Genomic DNA, 15,261 nt, shown 5'->3' with positions numbered 1-15,261 from the left:
TTCCTTTTTTCGCTTAGAAGGCAGAGTCGACCGCTGGACGAAGGAACCGAAGAAGAGCTTCAAGAGGACCCCTGCTGCAACTCCTGGACCGTTAGTTTGTCGATGCAAACTTGGCGTTTCAGCACTGCAGCAAGGCTTCCCTGGGCAGAGTAGCCACTGCAAGGACGACTTCTCCCTTTTGAGTTGGTGGGACAAATCGACTCCAAAGTAAGCCACCTGGACACCCATCTCGGAGCTTGTTGAACTTCCTCAGAGTTGCTGCAGGAAACCATATAGCCAGAGAGAGGGACACCAGGTTGTGTGCGTTAATTTTAAGCTGGCCTAAAGTTTTTGGCAGATCCTCCGGACTCCCATGAAGGACAGTCCACCTTGACAGCCAGGAACCGCGTTGTTGCTATTTGCAGTAGCTGAAACGCGAAACCGAAAGTGAAGTTTGCAGGTTTTGACAGTCCAGTGACTTGCAGGAGTCCCCCGACGTCCTCCCTCTTGTCCCCACGACTGAGGCCCAGGAACAGTGAGATCTGCAGAGTTGCACAGGAACAGAAGTCATCAGCTGCATCTTTTCTTCTTTCACAAAGTGTTGGGGAGAATTTTCATTTATGGCTAATTTCCCTCAGCAGCTTTGCTGGATTTCTGGGGTTTATTTTTTCCACCTGGTAAGAGTGTGAACCTTTTTCCCACTCTTACATGTGTTTTGCCATGTGTATTTCTACTGTGTGTGATCTTGGGCTCTGGAGCCACACCACTCCATGAGCCCAACTTTTTGTGTTACACAGCACATTCAGTGCAGTGACACAGGGTTGTCTCAAGACTTCCCACTGACTCCATTTTTCTGGGGCTGACTACTGTCCCCCAGAAACAGGTAAAGTTGCCATTTACTTTATGTAGTCATTTTAAACTGCAGACCCAATTCACCCCATCTTACATGGAGTATTGGAAAGGGTTAATTCCTACTCCTTTTTGTCTGCGCCTCTTGGCGCTTTGTTTCGCTCCCTTAACACTAAGACTTGGCTGGTGGCAGTGGCACCTACCCTATCTTTTCTACCTCAATTATAGTATATAAGTGTGGTACTGTTTTAGGCTATTGTATTGGCCTCAATCTTAAACCTGCTTGACCAAATACTTTTTATATTGGCTCCGGGTGGTTTTATCACCATTTCTTTTTGTTGAAGTCCTTCTTGTGTCTTACTTTGCGCGGGAAACAAGGTTTGCCTTCTTTGTTCACCGACCTTTGGCGGGCTTCTGTTCAAAAGCCCTCCTTTGGTGTCGGTGTCTAGATGAGCTGAATGTGAGGGAGGGGTTTAGTCACCCCCTGCGCAGGTTCTCCTTGGAGACCCAAGTCGCACTTTGTCGATTGGCTCAGGTGGTTATCTGGGCCGGGCAACGCCCCCCTGCTGAGTGATTGACAGCCAGGATGTGTGAATGGGGGATTTCGGCATAAAAGGCAGGACTCTTGGGCTGGAAGTCAGTCGCCACTGGAACTGCAAAGAACCGAAGAGAAACTGAGAAGAAGGCGGCTACTGCAACTCCCGAGTCCCGGTGAAGCCCTGCTGCAGTCCTTAGCTATCTACCTTTCAACGACAAGAGAAGATCCAGTCCGGAGTCGCCTTCCCTTAAGCCTGGTGGGATCAACCAGCTCACCTTCCACAGCCAGAGGATCCTCTTCTTGGTCGAAATTGCTGCACACAGCTGTAGTGGTCCGGATAGCCAACTGAAGAGCCTCTCCTGTTTTAAAGGAGCGCACCTTTTATTCACCATTGCCTCGCTACTGCTAGCCTCATCCCTGGGTAGTGCAGATCCCTCCAGACGTCGTCCTTGTCCCCATGACTGCAGCTCCAGGAACCGCGAGTCTGCAGGAACTACCAGGAACAAATGCTGTAGCACCAGCTTTTCTTCAAACGAATAAGGTACTGTCCAGCTTTGAGGAATTGGGGTGAACCCTTTCTCCTCACCCAAGGCTTTTCCTTGTCTTCCTTCCCTCTTTAACTTTTGCTTCCCTTTTGACAATATTCAAGTACTCCTGGCAATCTCGAATCGTGAACTGTTCTAACCATGTGATCCACGACAACAGGGCCCTGTCCCACTTGACACTGGCGCAGGCCTATTGACTTTTATCTATGTTTTGGAAAGTGTCCTCCGATTCTAGCTGCCTTGACAAATGTATTCCCTATGATTTTTATCCCCTATTCTCTTGGGTTAATTCATGTGATAAGTGTGTTTGACTACAGTAACACTTCTTCTCGCGGGTGCGCCTTTCTTTCGGAAGACCGAACTGCCATTACTGTCAAAAAGTGATCGCGTAGTAACCCACAGTAACGTCTTTGTTTCGGAACACCGGTCTGTCAAATCATAATGTACTTACCTTGAATTGAGCTGCACAAGGGGAATTGGTTGTGCGTAGTATATTTGAAGTGTGGTTTAGGTGTTTTGTGAACAGATGGTTTAAAAATAAATGTACTTTTACTTTTTAACCAGAAACCTTGTCAGTGTTTGCTTGAGTCACAGTAATTGTAGTCCTTTGTGTAATCTCTACTACTACTCATTTGCTCTTGAGTTAAGTCTGGCTGCTCAGCCATTGCTACCACTTTTTCTGTGTAGTACAGGCTTGTACCAAAGGTGAATTGTACTACCACTTGTAGTCTTAATTGTGTGTAGTGGTCCCTAAGGGCACTGCACAGAATTCTGCCTAACACAAGGTACTATAAAACAAGTCAGATCTTACCTCTTACTGTAGATGTGCTTGTAACTTCCACAAGTCTAATCAGCTTGTGGCCCTACATTTGATTCTTCTTTTCATCAAAGACTCCTAAGAACTTGTGCAAAGACTTGTCCATTTACTTACCAGAAGTACTTTATCCTATCCAAGACTTTTGTCCATTGACTTTGGGTTAGCCTGTTGAATGACTTGTCTAGTGAACTCAAAGTATCTGCACTGCTTAAGAATATTTGTGATCTCTTGTGTTCTAATAACCTTTGCCTTTTACCAACTTTTAAAGAGTATTCTGAATGCCAACAGTAAGGTATGAATGTCCCCAGCACCCTTGTTACTAAAGTCACCGGTGGGTGTAGGTTGTGTGTGTGGGCCATCCCAAAAGGGTCTTGTCTGATTCAGAAACTCAAAGTGTACAGTATCGATGTATATTTGTGTTACTATTCTATTGCTCCCTTCTGAGGAAGGCTTTATAACTGACAAATAATTGTTTATGCAAGAAACCTTGAGTGTAAGACTTTATTTGAATACCTGTAACACTGAATCTTAACTCCACTACAGCTCACAGTTCGCCTCTTCAGATAAGCCTGGCTGCTCAACACGCTACCATAACTGTGTAGTACAAGCTTGGGGTTGCCTATACCTGTAGTCATGGTTGTTTGTAGTGTTCCCAGAGGGTACTGCATTCAACCTTAACAGTCAGTCTTCCTCATCTTATCCACTTCCCTATGGGGTACTTCAAGGTTCTGTTTTGGTTCCTCCTTCTTTTATTTTATACTATTTCTTCATCTGATATCTTCATTTAATCTTTCTTATCACTTCTTTGCTGATGATTCACAAATGTTTTCTTTTTCCTAATTTCCTTCACTTCATCACTCGGTTTCCTCCTGTCTGCTTGCTGTTAATTCTTGGATGTCTTCACGGTTTCTCCAGCAGGAGGTCTGGCATGGATTCACATGCTCATGAATATTCCCTGTCGTCAGGCCGAGAATCCTCTGTAAAAGGAAAAACAGTTTCACTTGCACTTACAAACTGTATTTCTCCTCTAAAACAATCGCTGTCCTCTGGGTCATACTGCCCCCAGCCAATGACTCTTCTCTCTAAGGTTCTCCTCTGGCAGCTATCTTCAGATTTTTACCTCACGTTTCAGTGTTGGGAGTCCTAGAGTTTTGCTCAGTGAGCTACTTATACATTTTTACGCTTTTCAACAGAAAAAGTTTCTCTTTTTGTCAAAGAAGCCTGTGTGCTCGTCTCTCCATCTGCCGACAGCCGGGATCAGTGTCTCGGTGAATTTTCAGTGCCCCTCAATAGAGAGGATCGTCAAAGTTTCTTCGAAGTTTCCAGAAGGCCATCGGGCTTACTCTGCATCTCAGCCATGACGGAGAAGGAAGGAAGATCCCTTATAAGGCCCTGCACCAGATGCGGGCTACGGACGTGTTTGTAGAGGACACACCCCTCCAAATCCTCAACTGTTGTCACCCGGACCACAAGGAAGGAGAGTGCGAGATCTGCATTGGCTTCTCCTAGAAAACAATGAGGGATTGACACAGTAGACGGGTGGTGTGGTTGAACGGCAAGGCAACTGCTCCGTGCCGGGTCATGCCTCAGCCAGGACCGGCGGGTCTGAGGAGTGGGCTTCTAAGTCCTTTGAGGGTGCCCCATCTGTGGGGGCCCAAGACGAGGTCAAGCACTGCAAGTGCAGTTCCATCGGGATCGCCGGGCAAGCGGGTCCCCGCGATGGGCAGGGCGTGATCAACATAACAATCTGCCTCCATTGCCAGCCAGTGATCAAGCTCCTCCTCAAAAAGGAAATCTCCCAACCCTGCAAGCCTGCGAGAGAAGCCAAGGGCGGAGGGAAAGGTAGCCGACTTGTCCAAGAAGGCCCAGGCAGCGCATGAGAAGTCTTTGTCTACGATTGAGCTGGTGGGGGCTGCTCTCACAAAGGTGAAAGGGGCTGACCCTCTGAAGGTAACCAATACTGCACCAAAGGTGGCCCTAACTCCTGAGGCGGGAAGCCTCCACTGTGACCGTGGCAAAGCTGGCTGGCACACCAGGGAAGAGGATACAGTCTCTAAGACTGCCTCCGACCCCTGATGGGCAGAAAGGGCAGGGGACGAGTAAGTCCTAGGCCTTTTCCCCCAGGTCATGAAAGTTTCGTCCACAGACGAGGACCTGGAGTCCCTACACACGGTCCACAAGGATGTTGAGGATGACTATGGAGCAGGGTCTAGTGTCACACCAGCTCCACCGAGGGATGTATCCCTGGACAGCCTACCGACCTGAACACTTTGGTGTCTGAAATCCAGAAAAGGATGCTGCAGGGCCCGGTGCCTGCCGCCACAATCAGCCTCCTGGTAAGAATCGGAAGCATTATCCGCTGCCCCGTATCGGCCTCCACATCCGCATCCGTGTTAGGTGGCATCCCCCCCTGATCCCCTGGTGGACACAGGGATGGACACGACGGACGACGACATTGTCACGATGGGCGGATCTCCGCAGCTGTGGGCATACCCACCGGATGAGGTGGGGTCCTTCCATTCTGTGGTTGCCAAAGCTTCTGAGCTTTTCTAGCTTATACCCCGGAGTCCTCTCCCAGGAGCCTATGGTCAAAACCATCGTCGCACTGTGGTTTCAGCGACTGCGAGGAAAATGACCTCCAACTCTTCCTCGTCATTTCCTCCGGACAGTGAGCGGAAGAAGTTGGATGCCATGGGAAGGAAGTTTATTTACACTGCAGCGTCAAGCATCAAGGCGGCCGAGGTACTGGGGATCCTGGCCAGATACGACGGGGAGCTATAGTACAAGCTGGGCCCGATTCTGGAGCTAGTCCCAGACGACAAGAGGATACAGAGTGGCCTGTGCCCTAGGCACGCTCCAGCAACACTGCTCTTCCTTTCGTTCCTCCAGAGTAAAGTAGAGCAGATCTACGAAAGGTTTCTCTGTGTCATTCTGCCAGCCCTCCAGGTCCATGTCACAGGAGGCCTACAGAGGCCGTTCCAAGGCCTGCGGTGGAGGTGGTCCGTGCCGCCGTCGCCCTCAAGGCACTCAACCATGCACCCCGTTGGGAGGCCGGTAGACTGGATTTGTCAGCGAGTGGGAGAAGATCTCCACCGACAGATGGGTGCTGGACGTTCTCGCCCACGGAAATACCCTGGAGTTTCAGCACAGGTGTCCACGGATCCCTCCTGTGGCCTGTCGGGGGCAGCACATACCTCAACTCTTGGACGAGTTACGGGCCATGCTGCGAAAGGGGGTGATAGGGCTGGTTCCACGAATCCAGATACTTTTTAGTCAAAAAGAAAACCACAGGCTGCCGGTCCATTCTAGACCTGCGGCATCTCATAAAGTGCCTCAAGTCCCGAAGATTCAGGATGGTCACGTTGCAGCACGTGCCTGCCAACTGGTAGACTTCTTGACGTTGGTGGACCTAGAGGGCGACTATTTTCATGTCCCCATTCACAAGAAGCACCGAAATTTCTTATGCTTTGTAGTGCAGGGACGGCACTACCAGTTCACGGCCCTCCCCTTCGCACTGAAGTGGTCCCCCATTGTGTTCACGAAGTACCTGCCACCAGTTGCGGCCCATCTTCATGTAAGGTGGATACACATGTTCCCGTATCTGGACTACTGGCTCATTCGGGCCAGTTCGTGAGAGCTGGCCTTCGGACACAGACGACCATCCAGCTGCTGACTGATCTGGGATTCTCCATCAATTATCCAAAGTCCTGCTTGACACCATCTCAGAACGCGCTGTTCCTAGGAACCAGACTCCATACAATCACCGGCCTAGCGTCGCCCTCTGAGGAGAGGGTAGCGGCCATTCAGGGGAAAGTGCAACGGCTGTTGTCACTGAAGACAACCGCAGTGCGGGCCATCAATTTGCTTCTCGGCATGATGTCTTGCATCTACCTTATCCAGCTCTGCAGGTTACGCATGCAACCTCTTCAGGAGTTTTGGGTGCTCTATGGATTCAGGTGCTCGGAGGAGTTCAGGCAAGCAATATGGTGGGGAGGGGGTTTATTTGTGTTCATTCTTCACCCGAGGCACATGCTTTCAGAGCCCCCCCCCCCCCGTACCAGGAGACGGTCACCACAGACGCTTCCCTGGAAGTCTGTGGAGCACACACCAGACACTGCATGCCAGAGGCCTGTGTCAGGTGGAGGAAAAGGCTTCACATCAATATCCTGGAGCTGTGGGCAGTGTTCTGGGCCCTCAAGTCATTTATCGCGTCGCTGAAGGGCAAGGTGGTGAGGATGTTCATGGACAACACCACCACAATGTTCTAAATTGGGAAGCAGGAGGGCACTCTATCCCCAGCGCACTCCAAAGAGGTGCAGGATTTGTGGCACTGGGCCGTCGGACAAGAGATGTTCCTCGTCCCCTTTCACATGGCAGGAGTCAAGAACACCCTTACAGACTACCTCAGCACGACGGTGCGCTCCTGCAACGAGTGGGAACTTTGGCAGGACCAGGTGGACCGCATCTTCATCAAGTGCGGCTTGGCCTAAACTGATCTGTTTGCGACGGTTTGAAATGCCAGACGTTTGCCAGCAGATTCCACCAACCGGTGAGCATGGGGAACACGTTCTCCTTCATGTGGGAAGGCCTCAATACACTCAAACAGTGCCCATGCAGGATGATTCTTATCACCCCGGCATGGCTGAGGCAGATTTGGTACCCGGACCTTCTTAGCCTGTCTGCATCGCCCCCGGTCAATCTGCCAGTGGTCCCGGATCTTCTCACCAGAAGGGTAGGCACAATCCTGCATCATGAACCGGGATCACTGAATCTGAGGGTTTTCGCTCCGGCAGCCCTAGAATTTGAAGGATACGAGTTGCCAGCAGGGAGATGCCAGAGCATCGTCGACTTTGATGTGCTACGGTCACAAGTGGAAGCGCTTCTCTATGTGGGGCTGGTCACAGAAGATCACCCCTCGCAGGGTCACGGCCCCGCAGATACTTCCCTACTTCTTATGTTTGGCCAAGTCCGGACTGGTGCATGCCTCTATAGAGGTGCATCTAGTGGCTATCTTCTCTTTGGTCTCACCATCTTGTCAATCGGTTCTTCAAAGGACTGTTTCGATCTTTCCCGCCAGTGAAGGCTCCTGCCCCGGCGTGGGAACTGAAAGTGGTGCTGACGAGGCTCATGGGGGGAGTGGGGGCCTTCAAGCCTATGCATCGGGCCCCTCTTGTTCCTCTCGTGGAAAACCGCTTTCCTTGTGCCCATCACCTCTGCCAGGAGGGTGGGTGAGATCCAGCCCCTATACTGTAAGCAGCCATTTCAGACTTTCCACGAGTCGAGGGTGCTGCTGTGGACGCACCCCTCTTTTGTGCCGAAGGTTATCGGAATTCCAACTCCAACCTTTGGTGTTACCTGCGTTTTTCCCCAAAAGCCTTCGTCCCGGGCTGAAAGGGCCATGCACTTGCTGGACGTTGATCGAGCCCTGAAGTTCTACGTGGCACGCACAAAGAGTTTTCGGGAGATGTCTCAACTGTTCGAGAACTTTGTCCTGTGAGCCATGGGAAGGCTTTGTCCAAGGCTTCTACCTCAAGGTGGTGCTCTGGCTGCATCACGCACGGTCATCGGTTGTCGAACCGACCGCTGCCCTGCCTTCCGAGAGCCCACTCCCACTGCGACAGTGACATTGCTCTCTGGTGTGCCCCTGCTGGACATCTGCAGGGCTGCTACATGGAGGTCTACGCACACCTTCACGAAGTTGTACTGCGTTGACGGGGATTACAAGGAGGAGTCCAGAGTAGGCCAGGCAGTGCTACGCAACCTGTTCGCTTGGGGTGAGCCTGCCCCAGAGGTAAGCGTATTGCTTCTGTTGACCCTTGACACCTCCCATGGTTGTGTAATGTTGTACTGCTGTATATGCTTTATTAATGAGCATGTGAATCAATGCCAGACCCCATGCTGGAGAAGGAACAAGTTACTTACCTGTAACTATTGTTCTCCAGCATGGGTCTGGCATGGATTCACATGCAAACCCTCCCTCCTACCCCCCACTGCGGCTTTTTTTGGTCATACTACAATTTTACGTGCTTACCAAATCTGAAGATGGCTGCCAGAGGAAGGGCCTAGGGAGAAGACTGTCATTGGCTAGGGTCAGTATGACCCAGAGGACATTGATTGGTTTAGAGGAGAAATACAGTTTTAAGTGAAAGGAAGACTTTTAATTATTTTGTTAAACCAGGTTTTCGCTGCCTGACGGGGAATATTCATGAGCATGTCAATCCATGGCAGACCCATGCTGGAGAACCATAGTTGCAGGTAAGTAACTTCATCTTAACCCCTCCTAAACAGAGATTCGAGGGGATTAGGTCCTCCGACGTATTCCATATCTATGACAGTAATCACCACAGCTGTGCTGCTTCGGAAAATCTTTCGGCTCCTGCGTCGATGACATTGATGCGCTGTCCTCGAGAGCCTCCATCGAGCCGAAATCACCGGATGTTATAAGTAGGACGCACGATGCCCATAGCCTCAGTTCTGTTTTTTCCGCGAACGTGTTTGCTTCGGAGATCTCGGCGCGCCTCGATTCTACTGAATCCTGGTCTTTCGGTTCTTCGAACCTGTTTTCTTCCATTGGAAAATTGTAATGTCTTCGGCTTCTTCCACCCCGCGGTCCGGGTTTAAGTGTCAGGTGTGCGGGTCCAAGATGTCACTGACGGACACGCACGACGCTCGCCTCTGGTGCCTCGGGGAGGACCATGATACGGACAACTGTGTCGACTTCCAATTGCTCACATCGAAGGCTTTGCGGGAGCGTAAGAAGAAGCTCTCGGTCGGTAAGGTGGCCATGCCCCGGAAGTTGCGTTCCACTGGTCTTTCGACGGACGATTCGAGGGGTGACTCTCCAAATCCTCGTCAGGAGTTCGAGGGTTCTCTGTCTGGGAGTCGGTCCCGCCATTCCTCTGACTCTTCGAGGCACTCCAGGAAGCGCTCGTCGCCTTCCCAGTCCTCTTCCAAGGACTCTGCCCTTCGGCGGGTTGCTTGTCCCAAAAAGCATTCCACTCCTGAGGAATGGGATTCCTTCCGAAAGGAAATGTTGGCAATTTTTCAATCGCAGGGCTCCGGTCGATCCGCGCCGCCTGAGGACGCTGGTCGTGGCTGTGCTAGAGACGCTGCTCGTCCGCCTTTGGGCTCGAGCAGTCGTCGCGACCACTGGGCACCTTAGAGGTCCCGGTCGGACAAGGATTGTCGCTCTAGACATGCCCGTTCCAGGTGTCCCAGTCCTCGACGCCATCGAGACCGCGAGAAGCTGTGAAGTCTTCAAGGAAGACATCGACGCCAGCGGTGCCGAGGTCGTTGACGGACTCTCTCGAGGCCTGCCTCCGAGGAAGTCGGCTCCCAGGCTGTCGAGTCACGCTCGGGGCTCTGCCCTTGAGGCCTGTGTCGACACCATCGAAGCGGTCGGCGCCGCGCTCGATGCCGATTCCATCTACGCCTTTCGAGGAGGCTTTGTCGGGGATGCCTCGTGGTACGGGGGAACCCCCTGGAAAGGCTCTGGCTAAGGCAAAACATGTCTTTGTTCCTTTTTCGGTCCCCTCTTTCAGCCTCTGGATTATATTTCTGAGGTGGATGAGGGGGGGGGGGGGTTCTGAGGAAGGGGTGGTTCCTGCAGAGGTCCCTGATGACATTGTTTCTGGTCATAGCCAGCATGAGGACCTGCGCCAGTCCTTGCATGACGCCAGTGAGCTCGACTCCTCTTATCGGTGCCGGATGTTGAGGGTCCAGGATTACCTAGGGTGGTCTGCCCCCCCCTGGGGATTTTCAGCAGGATGACCTGACTGATATCCTGGACCATGGTCCACCAACTGACCCGGTGCTGCCATTCCATATGGCCTTGCAGAGAAGGGTGGCTGCGGTTTGGACTTCTCCGGAGAGTCTCCCGGCAGTCCTTGCCGAAGAAATATCGCCGAGCCAGTGGCGACCCCTGCTACTTGACCACGCACCCCACTCCGGAAAGTTTGGTGGTGCAGGTGGCTACAGCCCCCGCAAAGCAGGCGTCGTACCCTACCATCCCTCCTGATAGGGATGACAAATGTTACGACGGCTGGGCGAAGAAGGTATTTTCTTCTGGGGGTATGGCGCTTCAGGCTGCCAACTCAGTTTGTGCCTTGTCTCGTTTCACGCACACTCTGTGGAACTGTATTTCTCTAGCGGCTGATCATATTTCCGAAAGGGAGGAACGAAATGGTTTCCTTGTTATCGTGCAGGATGGCAAGGATGCCGTGTGTGAATCCGTTCAATCGGGTCTGGACATGGTTGATTGCGCCAGCCGGTCATGGCGGCAAGCACCATAATACGCAGGTTTGCGTGGTTGCGGAAGTCGGGTTTTGCTCCTGATGTGCAGGCCTGCCTCCTCAACATGCCCTTTGATGGTGAACATCTTTTTGGCAGCAAGGCTGACGAGTCTTGAGAGGTTGCAGACCTCCAAAGCTGCAGCGAAGTCGTTGGGTGCTGCAGTCCGCCAACCTCTGCCTTTTCGTACAGCAACGGAGGGGTGGTTCCTTTCGCTATTACTCGTCCTTTAGTAAATCGAGAGGAGCTGCTAGTCAAAGAGGCAACCATAGGAGTGCCAGAGGTGGAAAACCAGTTACTTGAGGTGCCAAGGCCGCAAAAGCAGTTGCCTCTTTGCCCTCAGGCACTGCCGCAGCCGCGTCAGCTCAGTCTTGAGGCCCATGCTTCACCGGTTGGGGGAAGGCTGGCGCAGCATCTTGCAGAGTGGCGTGCCATTACTTCAGATGTGTGGGTTCTGGCGATCATGGCCCACGGCTACTGTCTTACTTTCCGGCAGAGGCCTCACAACATTCCACCAGGGAATCTCTCTTTGAAGAGCCTGGATCCACTCTTTGCGCAGGAAATCAAATCCCTGCTGGAGAAAGGCGCCATGGAACTGGTGCCTGTAGCGGAGAGGAACAAGGGATGGTATTCCCTTTATTTTTTGATTTCAAAGGAGGACGGGGACTGAGACCCATCCTGGACTTGCGCAGTTCAAGATGGTTATTCTTTCTCAAGTCCTCCAGGCCCTTCAACTTCAGGACTGGTTGGTGTCTCTAGACCTCAAGGACGCTTATTTTCATGTGACGATCCATCCCAAGCACAAGAAATACCTGAGGTTCGCGGTTGGCGACTCGCACTTTCAGTTTTGGGTCCTGCTTTTCGGATTGACCTCCGCCCCAAGGGTTTTCACCAAGCTCATGGTGGTGGTGGTGGTGCCAGAGTATCTCAGGAAAGGGGGATTCACGTCTACCCTACCTGGACGATTGGTTGATCAGGGCACGCTCTCCCGAGCAAGACCTGGATCATCTGTACATCACCTGCCACTCCCTTCACAAGCTAGGCTTCTCCCTCAACTTAAAGAAGACCCACTTGACGCCAACTCAGCGGCTCCAGTACATCGGAGCAGTGCTCGACACGTCCCTGGGGCTATGTTTTCCTCCCAGGTGAGCGCTCACCACATTCAGCACATGGTGCACAAGTTTCAACACGCCCAGACTCTCCCAGCATTCGAGTTCTTGAGATTGCTCGGCCTCATGGCATCCTGCATTCTTCTGGTGCCCGAGGCCAGGTTGTGGATGAGATCGTTGCAATGGGAGGTCAAGCTCCAGTGGTCACAGTCCTCCGGCAGGATGTCGGACCCCGTTCAGGTGCTGCCCTCGGTCGCCCAGGACCTTCTGTGGTGGGCCGTCGAAGGCAATCTGATGAAGGGGGCTCTGTTTTGGCTACCCTGGCCGGAGGTGATTGTGACGGACGCGTCCCTCACAGGATGGGGACCTCATGCCAACGAGCTGACAGTCAGCGGTCATTGGTCTCCGTCAGAGTCCAGACTCCATATCAATCTGTTGGAGCTGAGGGCCGTCAGGCTTGCCCTGAAGGCTTTTCTGCCGACTGTGCTAGGAAAGAATGTCCTGATTCTGACGGACAACACAATGGCCATGCACTACCTAAACAAAAAGGGGGGGCCGGGGTCACTTCCTCTGTGCAGGGAGGTGATGCAGCTCTGGTTCTGGGCCATTCAGCAGGAAATTTCGTTCTTGGCAGTTCATCTGGCCGTAGACGAAAACGAGACGGCGGACGCTCTGTGCAGGTAGAGCGCGATCTCTCATGAGTGGGAGTTGGCTCAGGAGATTCTCCTGGAGATCTTCACCCTTTGGGGGACCCCTCAAGTGGATCTCTTCACCTCCAGTGTCAACCGGAAGTGCAACAGGTTCTGCTCATGGGAATTTCCTCCAAGAGGAGCCTTGGGAGACGCGTTCGTGATGTAGTGGTCCTTCCCACTGCTGTACGCGTTTCCTCCAGTCCCCGTCATCCCGCATGTGCTGCGGAGGTTACGGAGGTTCGGTTCCTGGATGATCCTCATTGCTCCGGCATGGGCCCAGAGGACGTGGTACCCGGACCTTCTCGACTTGTCCATCTGCCCTCCACGTCGTCTTCCCTACCGAGACGATCTGCTGTCACGGGAGGGGGGCGTTCAGGTTCTCCATCCAGAGGTCAGATCCCTCAACCTTCATGCTTGGCTTCTGAAAGGTTGAGGTATAAGGATTGGGACCTTCCTGAAGACGTGATGGAGGTGTTGCTTTCGGCCAGACAGCCGGCAACAAAGTCCCTGTGCCGTTGGAGAAAGTTCTGCGACTGGTGCAGGGTTAAGAATGTGGATCCTTTTTCATGTGACATTCCTGTGGTTCTGTCTTTTTTGCTTTCTTTAGCCCAAAGGGGTTTGCAAGTGGGTACCATGTTACCTGGCAGCGCTGTCCATATTTAAGCGCTCGTCTGAGGAGTGTTTTAAAATTCCTTTAATTTCTCAGTTTCTGAAAGGGCTCACTAATGTGTTCCCTCCGTCGCGTTTCCAGTTCTAATGGGTGATCCATTTGTGCCTTTGCACTCTTGCCCTTTGAGACTGTTAACCCTTAAAACTGTATTTTTAGTTGCGGTCGCTTCCGCTCAGAGTGAGTTACAGGCACTTTCAGTTAAGCCACCCTTCACTGTGTTTCATAAGGACAGGGTTGTCCTTAGAGTTCGTCCTTCCTTTCTTCCGAAGGTGGTGTTGGAATTTCATTTGAGCCAGAAGGTTATTCTTCCAGCATTTTGTCCTCCTCCACATCCTGGTAAGGAAGAGGAGAAGCTCCATAGGTTGGATCCTAGGAGAGCTTTAAGATTCTATATTTCACGCATGTCCCGGGTCAGAGTGAACAATCGGCTCTTTATTGGTTACGCTGGAAGGCGTTTGGGACAAGCTGTTACTAAGCAGACTTTGTCTGGATGGATTATCTTGGCAATTTCTGAATGTTACTGCTTGGCGGGTAAGGACCCTCCGGTAGGATTACGGGCCCATTCTACTAGGGGTATGGCTGCCTCTACTGCCCTGCACAGGGGTGTTCCTATTCGTAACATCTGTGATGCAGCCACTTGGGCTTCGGTCCATACTTTTGTACGTCACTACTCCCTAGATTCTATCCATGGGCATGATCTGGCCTTTGGCAAGGTGGTCCTTTACTCTGCAATTTGATTGGGCATTCTAAATTTGCGTATTCTAAACTCACGTTGGTACTGCTTTGGAAGTCTGTCATAGATATGTAATACGCCGGAGGACCCAATCCCCCTCGAAGAACAAGTTACTCTCTTACCTGGTAACGTTCTTTCGATGGGATGGTCCGACAACTTATTCCATATCGCTCCCTCCCTGCCTACCCCGGTACAGAATTTCTTATGCGTTTGCAGCTTACGTTTCCGCAAGGCTTTCTGTGGTCATAATGGCAGTAGATTGGTGCCACACGTTCTGGGAAAAAACTACAACTGGGGCTATGAGCGTCGTGCGTCCTACATATAACATCCGGTGACGTCGGCTCGGCGGAGACCCTCGAGGACAGCGTATCGACGTCGGACGCAGACGCCGAAAGATTTTCCGAAGCAGCACAGCTGTGGTGATTACTGTCATAGATATGGAATACGTCGTCGGACCATCCCATTGAAAGAACGTTACCAGGTAAGAGTAACTTGTTCTCTTTTTTTCCTTCTCCATCCCCTGTTCCCCCTCCTTCTGGTTTTCTTTTCCTCATCACTACTTCCTTTCTCTCCTTCTGTGAAAAATCTTGGTGTCATTTATGACCCCTCACTGTCTTTCTCTTTACATAATTCTAAAAATGCCTGCTCTGCATGTTTCCATCTCAACAACCTTCGTGTGCCTGCCCCTTTCTTTCTTTTTAGGCTACAAAACATCTAATTTATGCTCTTGTTTATTCTTAAAACAATTGCTCAGCTCTCATCAGGTCTTCCCAAGTCTCACGTCGCTCCTTTACATTCTTTTAACTCTGCCATTCGTCTTTTCCAGCTTCCCTTTAGCTCTTCTATTACTCGTTCTCTTCGCTCTGCCTCTTTACTTTCTATCAATCTCTACTTCATTCTTCGTCTTTTAAGCTCTTTATAGTCCTGCTCCTTTTCTTTGTTCTCGTTTCTTTCTACTCTCCTCCCTCATCGTTCACAATCCCCATTTCTTCTTGTTCCCAAACGTCCCTGTGCTTCCCAATTCCATTCTTTTACTTCTT

At 51.5% G+C, this 15,261-nt stretch overlaps 1 protein-coding gene across 1 annotated transcript in view; it reads left to right on the top strand.

Moving 5' to 3' along the window:
• LMAN1 (lectin, mannose binding 1) overlaps positions 1-15,261 on the top strand; it is a 275,266-nt gene that overhangs the window by 139,038 nt on the left and 120,967 nt on the right. The window lies entirely within an intron of this gene.

The sequence above is a fragment of the Ambystoma mexicanum genome, chromosome 6p, assembly GCF_040938575.1.
Source record: "Ambystoma mexicanum isolate Mex_15411 chromosome 6p, UKY_AmexF1_1, whole genome shotgun sequence".
Lineage (NCBI taxonomy): Eukaryota > Metazoa > Chordata > Amphibia > Caudata > Ambystomatidae > Ambystoma > Ambystoma mexicanum.
The sequence above is the reverse complement of the archived record's forward strand: the minus strand, read 5'-3'. Positions and strand labels throughout refer to the sequence as shown.